The sequence below is a fragment of the Babylonia areolata genome, chromosome 8 (assembly GCF_041734735.1).
Source record: "Babylonia areolata isolate BAREFJ2019XMU chromosome 8, ASM4173473v1, whole genome shotgun sequence".
In the NCBI taxonomy this organism is placed as follows: domain Eukaryota; kingdom Metazoa; phylum Mollusca; class Gastropoda; order Neogastropoda; family Buccinidae; genus Babylonia; species Babylonia areolata.
In genome coordinates, this window is record NC_134883.1 from 34,464,266 (window position 1) to 34,476,765 (window position 12,500).

The window sequence follows — 12,500 nt, forward strand, 5'->3', positions numbered from 1 at the left end:
ACCACCCACCTCTCTCCTCCCTCCCACCCACCCACCCACCCACCCCCTCCCACCATCATTCCGTCCGTCCTAGTAACGAGGCAGTTTAACTTATATTACGGACGAAAAGATGGAGACAATGTTGCTAATATCCCTGTCGGGCTTCCCGATCTTCCAAGATCAATGACGTTCCTACGTGCAGAGTCTAGACATCTTCTGAGACCAGGAGGTTAGCCGTGGTCGGTATTTTAAAGACAGGCTGTTCTGTTTGTGCCACAGACGTCCTGGCAGCCTCACCCTTGTTTCTCCCTGACACGCACGTACGCGCGTGCGCATAAAACGTCAGACAAAATACCTCCCAGTCTCTGTTTATTGTCTCTTTCTTCAGACATACACGACATACACAGACAGTCACACACACACACACACACACACACACACACACACACACACACACACACACACACACACACACACGCATACACACACGCACACACACACACACACATGTAAGCACACGCGCACGCACGCGCACGCACACATACATACCTGCGCGTGAACACGTATACGTACACACAAAGGGAAGGTGGAGAGAGAGATACAGGAGAGGCAGATATACACGCATACAGACAGAAAAGAAAGCAGACAGAGATATCTAGATATGCTGAATAAGAGTCAGAGAGAGAGAGAGAGAGAGAGAGAGAGAGAGAGAGAGAGAGAGAGAGAGAGAGAGAGAGAGCACCAAACAAAAGGACACGATTTCATCATGACTTTCAACACAACAAAACGAATGTATAAATTATGATCCTGCTCTGAGTATGTCTCTCTTTCATGTGCGGGTGACTAACCTTGCAACATTCATCAGTTTCCCTGTAAAGTAAACCAAAGTCTATGAACTGAACTACACGAAAAAAGTGTGAACTTAGGTAAACTGAACCAGACGAAAGTATACCACATCAAACCAAACGTAGTGCACGTGTGGATATGTATAGGGGCCGGGGGAAGGAGGGGAGGAGAGGGGGGGGGGCAGGACCGCCGGTGACATTGGTAAATTCAATATTGAGCGAGAAAGTTAGTGCATACTCGCCTTTCCATGACAGGTTACTATCAATCACTTAGTAAGAGTTCAACAGGGCACAGACAATATACTATACACGTAAATATACTTATTAATCGATATGCTGCGGGCTATGTAGGAGGCGTAAATCAGCACACGATTAGTGAGGAAAAGAGTAATGGCAGCAGCAACAGAAACAGTACTAGCTCAAAAGCATCAGAAGAAGTAGCAGCAGCAGCAGAAGCAGTAGCAGCAGCAACAGTAGCGTAGCGCACGCTAATAGCAGCAGTAGCAACTACTGCGGCGCAACAGATTAATAGCAGCAGCCGCAGCAACGCTGGAAGGTTAGCAGTTGCAGCATTATGTTCGTAACAGCAGCAGAACTCGTATATAAGAGTACATAGTAACACAGCAGAAGCAGCAACAGGTCAACAAACCCGACAATAGCAGGTTAATTATCTGCAGCAGCAACGATAACTGAACAGGAGCAGAAATGTTACGTTTATCATATGAGGAAATGAAATAGATAAACAGCAGCCACAATTGTAGATGTAGTAGTAGTAATAGCAGAGGCTGTAGTGCTAGGCAGCAGCAGTAGTAGTAGCAGCAGAAGTGGTGGTGGTGGTGGTGGTGGCGGTAGAAGCAGCAGTATCAGTTGTGATAATAACAACAGACGTAACAGAGAAGCAACAGAAAAAGAAGAAGAAGAAGAAGAAGAAGAAGAAGAAGAAGAAGAAGAAGAAAAGCACAACAGCAACAAAAGCAGCAGCGCAGATAAGCAAATATTTGCGACACCGAGTTCTCCTTAATAATTATTTTGCACGAATACAAAGTTCATTCTCCATTTATTCCTTCCATTTTTTCTTCTTCTCAATGAATGAACGAACGAATAAGTGAAAACAAACAAGCAAACAAACACAAAGTTCATCTCGGGTCATTTCTGACAGAAATACTTAACATATTTTGACAACGTTTCTGAAATCGACCCAGCGTAAAAAGCAGACTCCTTGGCAAAAGCTTCCCTTCGCTCTCTATGTTCCTCTTTCATGTGATTGACGTCAGATTACATATCGCACGCTGTCGGCGGAAAGCCGAGCTGTTTGTTGCTGCGCATGCGCACGCGCTAACTCGTTCCGGGTTTTGACAGGAGCTGATAACCAGTGGCTGACTGTTTTTTTTGTATATTTTTTTTTTTTTTACTTCTCTCGAAGGCTTGAGATTATCGTTCCTTGGGGCAGAGTCGCTGTGTGTAATGTTTGTCTGAATGTTTGCCTGTCTGTTTGTCTGCCTGTCTTTTATTTTATTTATTTAGTTTTTTTGCTTAATTCATTTATTTGTTTGTTTATCTATTCATTCATTCATTCATCTATTTATTTATTATCTATCTATTTATTCATTTATTCATTCAGTTATTTATTTGCTTATTTATTCATTCATTCATTATCACATGTTGCTTGGTTGTATGCTGGTTTATTTTTATATTTTCGTCTATAGTGCTCGTTTCGCAGAACGTTCATGAGTAAGAATCAGAGAGAGAGAGAGAGAGAGAGAGAGAGAGAGAGATGTAAATATAATTATTATTATTATTATATATATATATGTGTGTGTGTGTGTGTGTGTGTGTGTGTGTGTGTGTGTGTGTGTGTGTGTGTGTGCGTGTGTAGCAAACACCACAGTGATATAATGATGCGATTTTCTTTTTTCTTCCGAGAACCACGATTAAATACTCTTTGTGTACTTTTTTGAAAAATCATTTTAATTCAGTGACGTCATACTGAATTCTTTATTCAACGAACACCTCATTGGCGACAGTCTCGCACTTTGACAACATAGACCGCTGTACGCTACCAATGAGTATACACACAGTAGAGAGTCGTTTTGATGTTATGGATGTAGGGACAGCTAGTGTGGAGGTGACAAAGATCAGTACTTACTATATTCTTTTTCATGAGAAAAAAGAAGAAGAAGAAGAAGATTGACTGATTAACTGAATCTTTAATGGGTAAAGAATTAGGCACAGTGAAGGCGTTTTTACAATTCTGCCCATTTAATGAAACAAAAAAATAAAATAAATGAAAAAAAGATTTAAAAAAAGAAAAGAAAAAAGAAAAAGTAATAACGACGGATGAGAACAGCAACTAGAATTGTCCATTAACAATAGATTATGCACTCAGCAAAGGGTCATTGGAAAGTTATGTATGTAGGGGATAGCTGGTGTGGAGGTGAAAGATACTGGTACTTACTATCTTCTTTTTCATAAGAAAGAACCATAAGAAGAAGAAGAAGAAGAAGAAGAAGAAGAAGAAGAAGAAGAAGGGGCAACACAAGGATAAGGGGTGAACACAAAACGAAATTCGAAAATAGAAAGGAAGGAAGAAAGGAAGGAAGGAAGGGGAAAACAGAAAAAAAAGAAGGAGATATGAAACGTTTTCTTACTTTTCATGTAAAATAAACACCTCTACAAATTTCCATTTGAAAAAAAAATGTTTTTAAAATTTTTGATTATAAAAATACATAGAAAAATAATTAAGACAGAAAGCGACGAAATATAACTGAAGAAAGATAGAAGATAGAAAGAAATCACAAGGAAACGGCAGAAATAAAGTAAGAAAGAAGTTAATACAGAAGATGAAAACAGGAGAAAGAAAGAGAGAGAGAGAGAGAGAGAGAGAAAAAAAGAAAGAAAGAAAAAGAAAGAAAGAAAGAAAGAGATAGAAAAGAAAGAAAGAAAGAACAGAAAAGAAAAAGAGAAAAGCCCAGATAATACAGATACAGGGTTGTCTTCAAACGATGAACAGGACTGCAGAATTCCTCACAAGTATGGACAGACGGCGTCGCCACTTCTGTAGCAAAATTGAATAAAACTATAAATAAAAATAAATAAATAAAATGAATCATGAAAGAAATTGAGAAGAAGAAAAACGAGCTAGAACTGGTGTCAGAGATATCACAGAAAAGATTTTGTGGTCAGCATGAAAAAAAAAGAAAAAGAAAAAAAAAAGAACTCTGAACAGATGAAAGAAGTGAAAAGTGAAAGAGGGGGAATTGGACGCGGTGATGGACACAGACAGATGTCAGAAATACGGTTTCGGTTCCAGTTAGCTTCAAAGGGGTGAATTTCCATATCAGGAAAATCCCATTAATTTCTCTCATAACGAAGGATGACTTCTTACACTGCGCAAAACAACAAGCATCAGAATCATCATCATCACCATCATCATCAGAATCATCATCATCACCATCATAACCATCATCATCATCACCATCATCATCATCATCAGAAGAAGAATCATCACCATCACCATCACCATCATCATCACCATCATCATCATCACCATCACCATCATCATCACCACCACCACCACCACCACCACCACCACCACCATCATCATCATCATCATCATCATCATCATCATCATCATCATAACACACCAAGACTCATTGCAGAGAGAAGAGACGAGTTCTGAGGCCAGGATTCTTAAAAAGGCTAGGGAGCCAGAGTGTCGGAGGTTGTCATGGAGTCTGTTCCACGTCTTTGGGACATGAAAAGAAAGGGGAAAAGAAAGATCTGTGTCCTTAGGTTTTAGTTCTGATATGAGATATCCTAAGTCTAGCATTAAAAAACAGAGGAGATGACAAGACAGTGTATAGCTTCGGAGGAGTTCAGACAGATACTCTTGTCCAGAGACGCTGACTGCAGAATAAGTCAGAGTGGGTAGATAGTAGTCTGTTCGATCGGAAACAAGCAACCAGTGGAGAGACCAAAGGCGAGGAGAAACTAGGTCAGTTTTAGAAGCTCTGCGTCTGCCAGCGTTATTCTGGATTCGTTAATAAAGCTTATCTAACAGACGTTTGGGAAGAAGGGCCAAATGAGAATTACAGTAATCCATCCCCGAGAGAATAAAAGCGCTCACAAGTGTATTGGTTGCCAGATTAGAGAGGACGGAACTGGCTCTTCAGCAATTCCAGACAGGCAGCTTTACGGATCTTGGAAATGTGCTGCTGGAGAGAAAGAAACCGGTCAAGAATCACACCGAGACTGCGAACAGAAGAAGAACATGATCAGCATCATTCTGACCTTCCTCTCTGCAGGGGTAAGTTTGCCTGGAGATGGCTGAGACAATGAGGAAAACACTGAAGGAAATCACAGGGTGTAGCCTGAACCACAGCCACCAAAACAGTCAACCCCTGATCACACAACGGGTGCGTGGGGTACAGAGGGGGGCTGGGGGTGCGCGGGAGGGGGGTTGGGGGGGGGGGGGGTAGGGGGTAGATGGGTTGGGGGGGGGCAGGGGGGGGGCAGGGGGGGGCAGGGGGGGCAGGGGGTAGATGGGTTGGGGGGGGGGGGGGGGGGCAGGGGGTATATGTGCTGGTCATCTGGCTTTTCACGTGACCCAGTTTCGCGGATCAGTGTTCACAGCTTACGAGTCAATGGGTCTGTGTTATTCAACAACAAGAAAGAAGAGAAGTGAAGGTCCTACAAGATACAGATTATTGTAGCTTCGAAAAAAGTAGGCACGCGCATGCATGCCCCCCCCCCCCCCCCCCCCCCCCCCACACACACACACACAACGACAGACATGCATACACAAACAAATGTACCTGGATGTGTGCATGCATTCAAGATGGCGCCGACCAATGGCGACACGGGGATAGCCGTCCTGTTTATTTTGTGTTGGATTCTGTTTATGTGTGTTAGGGAAACAGCTGCGATCTTACAATAATTATGATCGTGACACGCTGCTGCGTGTTAGGGAACAGGTAGGTGAGTCCAGTGTTTTGAGATCTCACTTCGTGCAACCAACAACCATCTACCCGAATATCTAGTCATCAGTCCCATCCACATGCAATATGCAGCTTCTGTTCGAACGTGTGTGTGTGTGTGTGTGTGTGTGTGTGTGTGTGTGTGTGTGTGTGTGTGTGTGTGTGTGTGTGCAGTGCGTGTATGCGTGAGTATGCACAAGTTTTTATATTGATATGCACTTGTATGTATCCTAATTTCTACTGTATCTGTGTTTGTGTATGATTTTCGATTTATGTTCGTATCTTGTTATGTACTATCCCCCCTCCACACCCCACGCCCCCAATATTCCTTGTGACCTCCGGTACACTTGGTAGTAAAGACATATTCTATTCTTCTGTTCTTCTATATAAGCGCGCGCGCACACACACACACACACACACACACACACACACACACTTAAAGTAACGAACGAGGGGCTGAGAGAAGATAGGGAGGAAAACAATTAAAGGGACCAACAGTTTTCTCCGCTCTTGCAAGAAAAAGTGGCCACTCCTTCACACGTCCACAGGAAACGGGAACAAAAGGAGGGCAAGGGAGGTAAGGAAGGAATGGAAGGCGGGTAAGGCAAGGGAGGTAAGAAAAATCTCTCCGAAGCGTTTCAATCGGTTGGAGGAGAAGCGATATTAGGCTTCCAGTAAAGTGCTCATTTCTAAACAAACACCACACGTAAACCAAGTGAACGGCTTCATCACGGGTGCCAGACTAACGGAATGTGCAAGAGTTTTCTGTTGTGTTACCCAGACTGGGGTATGAAAGAAAACAGTACAAAGAAAGAAAAAGAAGGGGGTGGGAGGGGGGGGGGGGGGGGTGGGGGGGCGAGGGGGGAGAAAAAAAAAAGAAAGGATGGAAGAAGAGAGAGGATCAAACTAGAGCAGTGATACCCCTCCTTCTCTTACCCGTTGTGTCCATAATCCCTGATTTCACCCATCAACATTTTAAAGGAAAATACATGTTTTTTTATGGTCATGATACAGTGTTACCTGCTAACTGACAGGAAACGAAAAAAAAGTCATGGAAACATTTCGAAATAACACATTGGGAAATGATATTTTTCCTACGATGATAAGAAGAAAATGTTATATCAATTAAGTCATGTCTCAGGACACAAAAAAAGGAAAGGAACATACAAGTCATATGACGGGTGTCTTCACAGTCAAACATCAACAGCGTAAAGCATTGCAATGTTCAAGAAAAGCACAACTGTGAACGCTTGGAATGAAAAGCAATCTTGCGAACAAGCAACCATCCACCGCCTCCCCTCCCCCAACCTCCCCAAAAAGACTCATTGTCTTTCCTCCCTCATCCATTCGTCCTCTCTCTCTCTCTCTCTCTCTCTCTCTCTATATATATATATATATATATATATATGTGTGTGTGTGTGTGTGTGTGTGTGTGTGTGTGTGTGTGTGTGTGTTCATTTTTATCATGAATGCAAGTATTCTCATTATGTACCTGTAAATGTTTACTGCGCATTTGAGTGTATTTTGAATGTCAGGTTTTATTTCTATAAAAAAAAAATTATTTTTATTTTGTGAATATTTTTATTTAATTTCTTTTTGCCCTGAGGGCTGGATGTAAAAAAAAAAAAAAAAAAGCATATGCATGCTCATTCCACTTCCTTCAATAAACAAAAAGTTCGTACTCTCTCTCTGTCTCTCTGTCTCTGTCTCTGTCTCTCTCTCTCTCTCTCTCTCCCATTTCAGTACAAGTACGTTGATGATCCGCAAGTGACACGGCGAAGGTCATACGCCCTCTTTGGAAGCAGCTACAGAAACATTGTGTGAGCCTTTGTACATTTATATGACTGTCATCTTTGAAGGGAGATCTTGAAACGTAACCCCTGTCATCTTCAGGTGGCTTGTGGTTGCTGCGGGGGGCCATGGTCAGTGCATACGAACAGCAAGAACTGCGATTACCAAGTCACTGCCTTTCAAAGCGAGATGGTAAGTTAGTTTACTGTAAATACGTAAATCTTACGTATGTAATTTGATGTTTTTTGTCTGCCTTATTTGCTTATCTTTGCTGTGCCATCATCCTATCCGTTTAATTTGCTGGGCATGCGCATAATTGTGCAAGTACTGTGCGTAGAGGCACATACACGTCTTTTTAAAAGTATGTTTTATGTTTGTATTGTGAGCACGTGCAAGAACACAGCGTGTGAATTTCTCATTGGTGATAATATCGTTGACTTGACTTGAACTTTTTTTTTTTTTTTTCCTCAAGGCCTGACTAAGCGCGTTGGGTTACGCTGCTGGTCAGGCATCTGCTTGGCAGATGTGGTGTAGCGTATATGGATTTGTCCGAACGCAGTGACGCCTCCTTGAGCTACTGAAACTGAAACTGAAACTGACTAGCGCGTTGTGTCTGTATGAGAAGATGATGCATCCACTTCTCTTCTTTGTAAGACGTGGTGCAGAGTGTACGGACAGGTCCACATTGTTTGACATCTCCTGGAAACTGAAACGTAAGATGTGTGGACAATGAGATCGATCGGTGGCATAGTGGTAGAGCGACTGACTATGAAGCGAGTGTTCAAGTGTTCGATTCTTGCACAAATCGAGGATTTTTTTCCCCCACAGAGAAAGACAGACAGAAAGACAGAGATAAAGACAGAAACAGAAACGCACTCAATGATTAAATCTATCTACATTCCTCCAATACTTATTCTTCTCTTTCTCTCCACTTCTTCCTCGTCTTCTTTCTGCACGTTTTCCGTCGTCGATTTTCTTCTTCTTCTTCTCCTCCTCTTCCTTCTCCTCTTCCTTCTCTCTATCAGTTTCTGAAGGAAGGAGCACCAAAATTAATCATCAAACCCTCCAACCGTCCCTCCTCCATACTTCAGCCTCAATGCTACCCCCCTCCTGTCCAAAGTGCAAGACAGCCTCCATTATAAGGAGGGCTTTATTGCGGGGTCTTTCTTTTCCTCTTTCTTTTCTTCCTGTCTTTCTTTCTTGTCTTCTCTGCTTCTTCCTTCTTTTTTTTTTCTTTCGTGGGATGTTGTTGTTGTTGTTGTTGTTGTTGTTTTTTCCTTCCCCTCATGGTTCTAACTCTAGTTTTTGTATGTGTAGTTTTTTTTGGTTTTTGTTTGTACTTATTTATCTATTTTTGTTTCTTGTTTTTTTGGGGGGTTTTGTCTGTCTTTCTTTCCTTCTTTTGCCTGTCTGTTCGTGCTTTATTTTTCTTTCTTTTTTGTTTTGTTTTTGTTTTATTATTTCCTTTCTTTCTGCCCTTTTTGTGCTTTATCCCTAAATTTTCATTTTCTTTTTTTTCATGCGTTCTTTCTCCGACCTTTCATTTTATCTCTCTTTTTTTTTTCTTTAATCCTTAATTTGTTATTTTTTCTTTCTTTTTCTTTTCCTTCTTTCTTTCTTTCTTTCGTTTTGTCTTTCCTATTACCTCCCTTTTTTCTGTCTTTCTTTCTTCTTCTTTTTTTTTTCTATAGTTTTTATAACGTTGCTTCCTGCTTTTTGTTTCGGTTCTTTGTGAACGCCACTTTCTCCTGACTAGATTGCTTCATAAAGTTTCTCCTCATTCCCATTCTCTTTCTTTCTTCCTCTCTCTCTCTCTCTCTCCCATTCTCTGTCTCTTTCTCTTTCTTTCTCTGTCTCTCTTTCTTTGTCTCTTCTCTCTCTCTCTGTCTCCCTCTTCTCTCTCTCTCTCTCTGTCTCTTCTCTCTCTCTCTCTCTCTCTCTGTTTCTTCTCTTTTTCTCTGTGTGTGGGTGTGTCTCTCTGTCTCTTTCTCTCTGTCTCTTCTCTCTCTCTCTCTGTCTCTCTCTTTCTCTGTCTCTTCTCTCTCTCTCTTCTCTTTCTCTCTCTCTTTCTGTCTCTTTCGCTCTGTGTCTCTGTCTCTGTCTGTCTCTTCTCTCTCTCTGTCTCTCTCTGTGTCTCTTCTCTCTCTGTGTGTCTCCTCTCTCTGTGTCTCTTCTCTCTCTCTCTTTCTGTCTCCTCTCTCTCTCTTTCAGTCTCTTCTCTCTCTGTGTCTCTTCCCTCTCTCTCTCTGTGTCTCTTCCCTCTCTCTCTCTGTGTCTCTTCTCTGTGTGTCTCTTCTGTCTCTCTCTGTGTCTCTCTCTCTCTGTCTCTTCTCTCTCTGTCTCTCTCTCTGTCTCTTCTCTCTCTTTCTCTTTGTCTCTTCTCTCTCTCTTTGTCTCTTCTCTCTCTTCTCTCTGTCTCTCTGTCTCTTCTCTCTCTCTCTGTCTGTCTCTCTCTCTCTGTGTCTCTTCTCTCTCTCCGTCTCTTCTCTCTCTCATTGTCTCTTCTCTCTCTCTCTTCTCTCTCTCTATGTCTCTTCTCTCTCTGTGTTCTTTCTATCTGTTACTCTGTGTGTGAGTGTGTGTGAGTGTGTGTGTGTGTGTGTGTGTGTGTGTGTGTGTGTGTGTGTGTGTGTGTGTGTCTCCCTCTCTCTCTCTCTCTCTCTCGTTTTCTATCACCCTCCCTTCCCCCTTTCTCAATCTCGTTGTTTTTTTCTTTGTGAGCATGTCTGGCTTATTTTGTGTTTATTCTTGTTTTGGTGATTCTTTTTGTTTTTTTCATTTTCTTTTCATTTTCAGCTTCGATTTGGAACCATGGCTGGTCTGTAAATAACGTCAATTGGACACCCACCAAAAAACACATATGAACAGGAAACAAACCGAAAAAAAATCGTCTGTTCTTCTCTGCGTCTGTTTTTTGCATGTCTGTCTGTCTGCTTGCCGGTCTCCCTCTGTATCCTATATGACCTTCTACAATGCACGTTTGCATTTCTGCACAGACAGACAGACAGGCAGACAGACACACACACACACACACACACACACACACACACACACACACACACACACACACACACACACACACACACACACTCTGGCTCAATGTTGTTCTCATTCGTTTGAAGGAAAAAGGTCGTCTTCTGCAACTTCCACGTTCATTTGTATACGAGAGCGGGCATGTATTGCATGCATGACAGTTTTTGCCCCCGCCAACACAGGCAGCCACATTTCGTTTCGTTTCTTCGGGGTGTGTCTGCTGGATAAGTTATTGTTTCCATTACCAACTGCATGCTGATATAGATCACGGGATATTTAACGCGGTATTTTGATCTTATGCATGCGCATTTCGTTACAAAAGGGGGACGGACACTGGCAGGTCTGTCCATCTGTTGACCTGAGAGATTGGAAGGAAAAAAAAAAAAATCTCCATCCTTACTTAACTCACCAGGTTCTGTGACCGAGATTAGAACCCAGACTGAAAGCAGAATGTTTTGACCACCACTTGGCTATTGCGTCCGTTCACGGATCTGATCCTGACCAACATTTTTTTAGTAACATCTTTCTTTTTTTTAAAGCGTGGGTGGGTGGGTGGAGCATGGGAGGGTGGATGGGGAGTGGGAGGGTGGATGGGGAGTGGGAGGGTGGGTGGAGCATGGGTGGATGGGGAGTGGGAGGGTGGGTGGAGCATGGGAGGGTGGGTGGGGAGTGGGAGGGTGGATGGGGAGTGGGAGGGTGGATGGGGAGTGGGAGGGTGGGTGGAGCATGGGAGGGTGGGTGGAGCATGGGAGGGTGGGTGGGGAGTGGGAGGGTGGATGGGGAGTGGGAGGGTGGATGGGGAGTGGGAGGGTGGGTGGAGCATGGGAGGGTGGGTGGTGGAGCATGGGAGGGTGGGTGGGGAGTGGGAGGGTGGGTGGAGCATGGGAGGGTGGGTGGATGGGGAGTGGGAGGGTGGGTGGGAGCATGGGAGGGTGGGTGGGGAGTGGGAGGGTGGATGGGGAGTGGGTGGGTGGATGGGGAGTGGGAGGGTGGATGGGGAGTGGGAGGGTGGATGGGGAGTGGGAGGGTGGATGGGGAGTGGGTGGGTGGGTGGAGCGTGGGTGGGTGGGTGGAGCGTGGGAGGGTGGGTGGGGAGTGGGAGGGTGGATGGGGAGTGGGTGGGTGGGTGGAGCGTGGGAGGGAGGACCGATATTTATCTTCGCTGATCGGCGTGATCATACTGACACGTGATTCGTTACTGGTCCAGGCACTAGGAGTGATGGCCTAGAGGTAACGCTTCCGCCTAGGAAGCCAGAGAATCTGAGCGCGCTGGTTCGAATCACGGCTCAGCCGCCGATATTTTCTCCCTCTCCACTGGACCTTAAGTGGTGGTCTGGACGCTAGTCATTTGGATGAGACGATAAACCGAGGTCCCGTGTGCCGCATGTACTTAGCACACGTAAAAGAACCCACGGCAACAAAAGGGTTGTTCCTGGCAAAATTCTGTAGAAAAATCCACTTCGATAGGAAAAAACAAATAAAACCGCACGCAGGAAAAAAAGAAAAAAAAGAAAAAAAAAAAAGGAGGGGGGGGGGGGGGGGGGGGGGGGGGGGGCGCTGTAGTGTACCAGCGCGCTCTCACCAGCCCGAATTTCACACAGAGAAATTTGTTGTGATAAAAAGAAATACAAATACAAACAGGTAAACCAGGTCGTAAGATATAGATATATCTATATCTATATTTATATGTATATATATATATATATATATATATATATATATATATAAGTTTCGCTTGAATGGAAGTCTGACACAGCTACTGACTGACAGCTATTCTGGCTCGATTCGAGATTTTGCGTTTTAGTTGTTTGCTGGTTTGGAGGGCCCTTTTAAAAAAAAAAAAATAATTATTATTCTTGTTCTGATTCTCCATGAG

General features: G+C 43.5%; 1 long non-coding RNA gene across 1 annotated transcript in view; it reads left to right on the forward strand.

The window, feature by feature from the left end:
- Positions 1-5,699: 5,699 nt before the first annotated feature.
- The window catches only part of LOC143285158 (uncharacterized), an 8,082-nt gene continuing 1,281 nt past the window's right edge, over positions 5,700-12,500 (forward strand). Inside the window, exons 1-2 of the long non-coding RNA XR_013055669.1 lie at positions 5,700-5,797; positions 7,694-7,783. This is a non-coding gene — a long non-coding RNA (uncharacterized LOC143285158). The remainder of the gene's footprint in view (positions 5,798-7,693; positions 7,784-12,500) is intronic.